Source organism: Neolamprologus brichardi, chromosome 3 (assembly GCF_056152115.1).
Source record: "Neolamprologus brichardi isolate AB-2024 chromosome 3, ASM5615211v1, whole genome shotgun sequence".
In the NCBI taxonomy this organism is placed as follows: domain Eukaryota; kingdom Metazoa; phylum Chordata; class Actinopteri; order Cichliformes; family Cichlidae; genus Neolamprologus; species Neolamprologus brichardi.
In genome coordinates, this window is record NC_142106.1 from 58,561,350 (window position 1) to 58,571,116 (window position 9,767).

The following is a 9,767-nucleotide window of genomic DNA, read 5'->3' on the forward strand; positions in this document are numbered from 1 at the left end:
AAAATCATCAAATACAAATATCTGATTCAACAATGATCAGATAGAAATTACATGTAAAGTCTATTAAAGTCTATAAAACTTGTCCTTCACTCTCTTCTAATATGCCTACATGCTTATATAGGGTTAAACCTGTGGTTGCTTTGTGCATTTAGTTGCAACTCATAACTTCAGCATCTGTATTAGAAATAACAGACGGCTTTTTTTGTTGTTTGGCTTTTTTTGTTGTTTGGGGGTTTTTGGGGGCTTTGTTGGGAAAAATATATCTGTAATCACTTTGATTTTTCTTTTGAAGTTTAAAATAGATCAGTGCTAAAATCATGACAATATGAAACAAATTTAATGTTTATTAATGGATACAAGACTTAAATTAACATATCACTAGAACCCCGTGTAATAACCTCCACGTTTTACAAAAACCTGCCTATTTATGCAGTTTTTTAACAAACGTTTTATCAACATTAACCTTTATATTGAACTTAAACCTGTCTTCAGTTGGATTTGTGATGATTTTCAAGTTTCAGCATTTTTAAATGATCAGCATCCAAAATCGCATCATCATATTCACTTCTGTTTACGCAGGCATTTTAACATCCACAGAATTTGTAGATCAAGTTTGTTTGTTAAACTCCTGCATGCTTTTGTTTTGTTCCTGGTACTTTTAAAGGTCTTTCTTATTGTCAGTGCTGCACATGTGGATTTCATTCATCGCACTTGTTTTGACTTCTGAGTGTAGAGTCTATAAAAACTAATTTAAAGCTTTTTTCCTCCAGCTTCTCTGTTATTGTCATCAGTCGGCCACGCTCACACAAATCCACCTAATATGAAGTTAATTAAATAATAAAAGGACTATGAATTATTGACATTTTAGTCCCTGTTGTTTTTAAACCTGTATTACTGCGCTATAAATGAATCATTATACTGTTTTGTTATAAGCTCAGTGATTCCAGCAGCTTCTCTGGGTTATTTCCATCAATTTAGACTCAATTTAGACAGTCAGCTATTACATTTGTTTAGATATTCCACTTTCTGTCCTCCAGATTCATCAATTTCTGTGTTTATCAAAATCTTTAACCAAACTAAAGATATCTGTGAAATGGACGGTATATTCAGTTCATGTAAATATATCTGCATTTACTCCAGGTGACATCACTCCAGTTGTTTTGATGGTGGCTCCTAATATTTAACCTACTCTTTCACAGAAGAGCTGCCTAATCGCTGAGTAACTTTGTTTCTTTTTTGATTCAGGTTTACTTGAGTGCACATGTATTTTGGGTTTAGTCAGTGAAGTAACTTTATGTAATTCAAAGTTCAATTAATTTTTATTTTATTCCAGTTCATCTGTTAATCCCCCCCCCCCCCCCCCCTCTTTAAATCAGTTTGCTTCTGATTGCTCCTCTGTTACTTCTACAAACAGTATCTGCTGCTTAGGGCCACCACTTCCTCCACGTGCCGCTGCGGAGATTCAGAAAATGAATCTGAACCTGAAAAACAGATTTTCTATGTGTTTTATTGGAAATCTTTGTTTCTTATATTTTCTCCCCTGACATGTAGATCTGTACTGTATTAGAGTTCATAGCAGGAACAAAGATCCCAGCATGATTTCTCTGTTTGGGAAATCTTCCAGTTATTTCCTTGAACCTGGTTAGTGAACTGAGTCAGTGCTAGACTGTATAAATGCTGTTTCACTGGATGCTACCACATAAAACACATTTAGCAGCTCACCATTCTCTAAGGCTACGTTCACTCTGCAGGTCTTGATGCTCAATTCAGATTTTTTGATCAAATCCGATTTTTTTCTCTGCTCGTTCACACTACAAATAAAATGTGAGAGCAAACGCGCTCTAGTGTGAACGCTCAAAGCAGCCGCATGTGCAAAAGAAGACGTCACACACAACGCGCTCTGTTTAGACCCAGACCAACAGTATTGTTTGACTGATGACCTTAATATAAAGACTTCAGACTTTACGTTTCCCACTTTTTGCTTTAAGTCATAAAGTTATTTTGTTATTTACATAATAATGTAAATAACCTAATAATGATCCTTATTGCTGTTTCAGAGGAGCGCTGCTTCAAAGGATAGTTGCAGATTTCTGTCAGAATCTGCAGATTATACAGTACAAATAAAATGTTCACGTTTCTCCAACGTTGTCTTCCCAACAGTTTCACTGGATGGAAGCGTTCACGATGTCTTCTCCGGCGCTGATAATTGGCGTCTGTCTCGTGTCAGTGACGTAAAAGACAGATTTAAAGTGACGTGACCATCAAACAGCAGCTTTCTGAAACATCAGATATGTGTCAGATTCAGGACCACATACGAAAGTGACCCAGATCAGATTTGAAAATATCAGATTTGTGCCGTTCACACTGTCACCATGATGGATTTGGGTCACATAGGGTCAAAAAGTCAGATTTGATGCGCTTTCGCCTGCAGTGTGAACGTAGCCTAATATGGAGAACACCAGATCTGCAGCAGGGTTTGGATTTTTGTCGTTTTTTCTTGATGGCATGTGAACAAGGTTTTTGTTTGATTGTTTGTTTGTTTTAAATCAGCTAACTTGTGGAGAAACTAGAAAGAAAAACTTGTAAAGATCCTCAAACACAGTCCGATCAGAAGAAGTGGGTCCTGAGCATTAAAGTCAGCATTAGCTCTCTGCTCTGTCTTACATCATTTTCATGAAAAGATATTTTAATGATTTTGGTGTTTTCAGCCAAGGAAACCATGTCCATGAACATTTATACCACCAAAATAGAAAAACTAGTAGCTGCATGCAGCATAGTTTCAGTTTTCAGAACACCTGATCTCAGTGATGCACCAATGGTAACAACACTCATTTAACAGAGCTGTATAAAGGCTAAGAGACATCAGGGGTTTGATTTAGATCATACATTTGATTTATTTTATGTCATGACATAAAATAAATTTGTTTTATGTCAAGTAAATTAAAATATCTCACTTCCTGTTCTGTTCTATCAACTCCATCAGTTTCTGTGATGCCTCAGTGATCAGCCATCAACAGAAGAAGGTTTAACTTCCTCATGTTTAAGTGCGTCACACTATGCCTGTGTTTGAACATTAAACATGTTATTACATGTAACTTTACTGTGCGCTGTTTCTTCTGTTTTTGAATCAAGTCTTCTGTTTTTCATGAATAAACGAGTCCTTGTTAAAGATGTTAAAGGAAAGCATCAGCAGTCAGGAACAGATGGCTTCGAGCCCTCTGCTGACCAGCAGCACAAGGTCTTTCCCCTTTCAGGGTCTGCACGCTTGAAGTACGCGCACTACGCGTACTACGTACGGTGCGTACTATAAGTACGAGAAGTGCGGAAGTGAGAGGCGTATGAAATGGGACGGTATATGCTTCGTCACGCTGTTCAGGTTGCCTAGCAACCATGATACTAACCGCGAGACACGTTACATACAGCTTTGTGTGACATAAATGAAGGAGAAAATTGTTTTGTTGGTCATTCATCCATCTTCATCCCTGCGGATGAAGATGGATGGATGGATGGATGGAAAAAGTAATACTAAACTAAACTCACAGAGAAACACACAAAGAATAACACAGCCTTTAGAAACAAGGATGAACACAACAGACAGAAGCAAACAGAGGGCTTCGATACACAAAACAATGATGAAGGAATAGAAAACACACAGGGAACACAGCTGAGGCCAATTAGACACAACGAGACCAGGGAAACAAGATGAAACACACTGAATGAGAATGCAAGACTTTCACAATAAAACAGGAAACAAAGAAACACAATACTGACAAGTGAGCTTGACAGGGGAGTGGAGGAAAGGCAAACGAGAGGGAGCGAGGGAGCATAAGGGAGCACAAGAAAGAGGAGACAAGAGAGACACGACGGGCTGGGGAAGCAGAATGGAACACAAGGACTCACACAAACACACATTAACACAAACACACACAGAGATACACAGAGGGCATCTAATAATCAAGGAACTAAACAGGAAATATAAGAAACACAAAACAGCATAACTAAGACTGTAAATGAACCAGAACATAAACCATAATACAAAACACAAGAAACCCACAGTGTTGGGTCAAAAGGACCCAGAACCATCACAGTACTTTTCTTTGCTCTTCACTGTTTGAGTGCAAACAGACTCTACGTTAAACTATGACAGCACCGTCCCTGCTGCTGCTGTCAGACCTGTTATTCACTCAGTGCTCGCCAGTGTTTCTAATGAGTTTTACTCATCCATGAGAGTTTAAAGCACTTACAAGCAATGTTCCCTCTAATTTTTCATGTGTCTGAGCGAACACACAAACTCCCTGAGTGATCCACTGTGAGCGACAGCAGACGTGTGCACTGTGGTCACGCCAGCGTCGAATCCATCCAAGTTACATGTTTATTAAAGTAATCAAATTACAGGATTTATGTTAGACTACTTTTAATTAACTGTTTTATCCCACTTACAATGAAAATTGAAAAAAAATCTTGTTCATGACCTGTGTAGTATGTTAACACTATTGGAAGTAAAAATAACTTGAACTCCAATTTTAAAAACACAACTTTCTTTTTTTTCTTTTTTTAAATAAAGCTCTGACTTGTATTATGAGTCTGTGGTCTGGGAGAGAGTCTGTAACTCTGTCTGCAAAATACATTAAATAATGACCAATGTTGGGCAATTAATTATATAGTTACCTCTTCAAAAAAGTAACTGAGTTATGCAAACAAAGTTTTTTGCAGCTGTTTACCTAAAAATGCACCCAAGGCGTTTTTAAATAAACATTTCAAACTGTTTACAGAACAATCAGCTGTTCTGCATCAAATCTGATGCAACACAAATTATTTGTGCCGCTCCAAAAATAATTCTGTCCACTTTGAGATGAAGGAGAACAACAGCCTGATACCTGCAGGCCTGACAGCAGCAGATGTGTCACTGCTGTAACACCTGTAACATTCAGCAGTCGCCTCATTGTTCTGACACACAACAACACTATTGACTACACTACACACTAACTACACACTAACTACACACTAACTACACACTAACTACACACTAACTACACAAGATTTGCTCTAAACGTCTCAAATCTCTCACATCTCAAAACACCGCCGTCACTCCGTTTCTTAACAACTAAATGCCATGTTTTGATTGGTCGACATGGTACATTTTTCGACCAATAGGAAAGGGTGGGGATTGTTGGTGTTGTTTTTGCTCACAGGCTTTTGAGCGTTTTCCTTATAAAACGCTGTTTTTACCGTTTCTTCCTGCAGTAAATATAAACAACGACAGTATTCAGGAAGAAAACCAAACATTGCAGATATTTTATCATAACTCTGGTTTTACGATCAACACAATTTAAAAACTGGTATAAAGTCCACACTTTTCCCGTCAGTTGTTCCGTCTGTCCTGCTCACATCTCCAATGGTTGTACACGTTGTCATTAACGTGGCTTCACTCCACATCAGCCGCTTTGCTCGCTAAAACACACATATTTACTTTAATTTCAATTCAGGTTAGAATTCTTTTTGTGAGCACAACACAGATTTTCTCTGCGCAGAGACCGTGCCAATAGTGCGCAGCTTAGAGGGAACATTGCTTACAAGGTGACTACCAATAAAAATGAGTGTGCTTCACTGTCAGAGCTACGGTGATTCAACCAGTAGGTTGAATGACTTGATAATAAAACTATTTGTTTGATGCTTTGCATTGAGGCGCATTGTTGAATTTGCAGGGAAACAATAACCTCAGATCAACTGTTCAAACCACTACAGCAGGGAGCCATGTTGTGAATAATAAACAAATAATAATACTAATACTAATACTAATAATAATGTTAATTTAAGTAATTGTTTTCGACTGAACATCACATATAATTTAACAAGCAGTAAATTCAGGTTAAGTGCATTATCAGCATTTGGAGGAGCTCCTTATCCTTCTCTTTACTGCTCACCTCTGACAAAGTGTTCACACAGTTTGCTAGCCTCTTTCAGCCTGCTAGCTATGCTAACAAGTCTACTACACACACTTGACTCGGTCACATGACAGACAGCAGCTGCTCTGCTAGCTAAGCTAACTCATGTTAAAGGTCAAAGAAATGAGGTGATGCTGCTGTGAGTTATGTCACAGACTAGCAGAATTTAGTTATTCAGCATAATATTTAATCCTTATTATCTGCTCCTCTCACCTCTATTTACATCTGAAAACAAGAACATTTAGCCAACAGTTTATTAGCTTTGGTGAAATTATAAACAGGTATCAGCGCGGTCACCTATACTGTCCTTTAATGCTAGAGCAGCAGGAACACCAGTTAATCTAAAATCTCCTTTTCTCTCTAAAAAAGTGACAGCAGACTGAGTCAAAGACAGAAACCTTATTTAAACACCAAACATTCACCGGCTTCACTTCCTGATCCAGGATTCAAAGAGGATGTTGAACTTACTCGGCTTCTTCTTCTCATGAACGTCTTCACTCTGCAGCTCTGCTGTCTGGACCAGGTCTGTGTAGAAACAGAGAAAATCCTCTGCTTCTTCTCCGTCAGCAGTCCTCTGTGTCTGCAGACTGCGTCAGATTAAACACTTCACACCAGCAAAGAGGCTGAAGCTCACAGGTCAAAGGTCAGCTGCCACACTGTATATAACAATTCACCTTTGAACAGTAGATAGCCTGTAGGCGTCTCTGCAGTGATAAACAGTTTACACATTAAACACTGAACCATAAAAGAAGCTTAAGCTGCAGCTCACAGTCAAAGCTCAGCTGCTGCACCCAGTTATGAGTTTAAATAAATCATTAATCATCATCTTTTCCCTCTCAGCACTTTCACTTGGCCTTGGGGTGTTTTGACTGAGCTACACTGTATGTTTCAAATGTTGTAAATAAATTGGGAGTTAGGGCTGGGCAATATGGCCTAAAATCCATATCGCGGTATAATTTGAAGCACGTGCGGTAACGATATATATCATGATATATTCTTTTCTTCTGTATAACGTATTTTCCACACTATAAGGCTTAAAATCCTTTAATTTTCTCAAAAATCAAGAGTGTGGCTTATGTATGAATTCTGGTTGTGCTTACTGACCTCGAACCGATTTGGGCTGCAGAAATCTGTTAAAAAATGTGTAACGTTGGACCCAAGAAACATATGTTGGAGTGAATATGTCGACAGCAGAACTTTTATTTGATACTGTGGTTTTACACACAGTACAAACACAGACACTCTCTCTCTGCTGTCACGTCCGCTCCCCCTCCAACTGTCACTGCCAACATATAAAGAGACACAACCACTGTCAGATCCCAGCACACCGCCGCCCCTGCGCCGCCCCGGGAGCTCACTGCATCCTCTGCAGGTGGAGACCACACCCACGCCACAAAATGTTTTAGTAGAACTTTGGTAAGCTACAAAGCTTATGGCTTATGTTTGAATTTTGGTTGTGCTTACTGACCTCGAACGGATTTTGGCTGCAGAAATCTGTTAAAAAATGTTTTAGTACAACTTTGGTAAGCCGCACTGCTTGATGGATTGTCAGAGCATTACGGCTGCCGTGGTGAGGAGCTTCGCGGAGTAATCTGGGTCCAAAACTCCGTCTGCTTCAGGTCCCAAAGTCAAACAAACACTGAGAGGCAAAAACGGTCTAAATTCTTTCATCTTTAATAAAATCATCAGCGTTGCTGCTTTACCAGGTGTAACAATTAAGTTTAACATACATGAAAATAGAATTTATTAAATTTAACGGAGTTAGAAGTTAACAGGAAGTTAGCTCGCTAGTTTCCACCTAAACATTTCATACCATGTTCTGACTGAGAGATTTTTGAAACTAATTCAAACGTACAGCTCTGCTACCACTTCCAACATAAATGAAGACAAAAACTAAACAGCAGTGGCATTTGCAGGGTTACTGAAGTTGGACTACCTGGTGTATAATGTTGTGCTACGTGATTGCTAGCGACACAGCTATGTTAGCATAACATTAGCACAGTGAAGCTGGAGGATGAACGCCAACTTTTTGGCGTTCATCAAAAAGTCAACTCACAGCCAAACCGGTTTACTCAGGAACAAATAAAACACTGAAATGAACCAAACATTAACATTTAGAAGTGATCTAAGTGACTTATATATCATGTTTAACCTTAATAAGGGGCGGCAAGGTGAGAATATCACTCATCTGGAAGAAATTCCAACAATTTCAAAAAATCATATTTGTTACAAAACATCTCAAAAGCATTTCATCTTTTGGATTATAGTAGATCTAGAAGTGCTTTATCAGTACATTTTTTTTTGTTTTCATATCACTTAGTGCTCTTTTGTGAAAAATCATCAAAGTTACAATTTTCATTGCAGTACCGCTGGTTTCAGGGGGGCGCCAGCGCTCCATGGAACACCAACTTGGAATGGGAAATTATATTTGGAATTGCCGATCCCTTTATTCATTTGGATACATTTGCATGTCACACTTGGACTTTAGATTCCTGCATTGATGGATGTACCATTTGGAAGTTCACTTTTTTCTTCTTACGTTAATACATCTGATACAGCAGTTAACTGTTCTTTCCTATATTTTTGGATGTTTCAGTTGTATTTCAAAACATGAATGTCCTGTCTCCTGTTCTGTTTTTTTGTGTGTTTATGTGTCTTTTTGCTGTTGTTACAACCAAATTTCCCTTTGTGGGACAATTAAAGGATACTCTACATATGTGATGAAAAGAGTTCCAATCAGCCCATAGACCAAAAAGGCATTTTTATCAAAGTTGGGGATTAAAGATGGTTTTACCTTTTTACAAGTAGCTTGAAACATTATTTATATGATACAAGGATCAAGAAGTGGTCAATTTAAGATCAATTTGGGATTCAAGATGAATATCGGATCTTCCTTTCGGAATGGTTGTAAATCATGATGTTATGGCATAGTATATGGTTTTTAATCTTTTTATCCAATACTTTACAGGTGTGGTGACAAGCATTCCTGAAAAAACTCAGTCCACAGTGTCATTGAAATTAAAGTTTGTAATTCATATAATTTATACTTATCAGGGGCAGCTGCTATCACGCTGACATATGTTACGAGACCACATCATCAGATAATCGTCTGCTGGACTGAATGAGTTAGCAAAGATAATAATCCTTTTAGTTTAGGAGATAGACAGTGGGGAGTCAGGTAGGTGAATCCTTCAGGCAGATGAGTCCTTCAGGTAGGTCAGTCCTTAAAATTTAGAGTGTTTTTTCACAGGAGCTTCTGCAACAAAGGTATGATAAACTCCGCTGATAAGAGAACACAATGGAGATTGGGACATCATGGAGGAGTATTCATGAAGAAGAGCCACAGAAAGCTAAATGAAGATCATTCATACCTATATTAACTGTCCAAGACTGATTTGGGCCTCGACAGAGTCCTGATTCTTCTGATTAGGAAATTAAACGCTGGTTTCTGTCATTCTGATTCTGATTATGGAATGGCTCTCAGTGCAAGTCAATGTAACTTATAGAAATTTATAAAAAATCCTTTGAGGTTAGGAGGTTGAGAGGGCTGTGGATCAGAGTAAGATGTCAGGCAGGTGAATTCTGATAATGAAATTGCATCCTAGTGGTCAAATGACTTTCAAAGGAAATTAAGACAATCCTGTGAAAATAGTTTCTTTCATTTGAAAAAGCCAATATTCATGACCTAATGGAACAGTTTATAGCTTATAAATCTTAAGTAGTTTGGAAATGATCTTCTAAACCCTCAATCATAGAAATGCTTTTAAGTTAGGCTCAAGAGAAGCGTAGAGTGTTTCTTTTTCTATCTTCTTTTTTCAATTG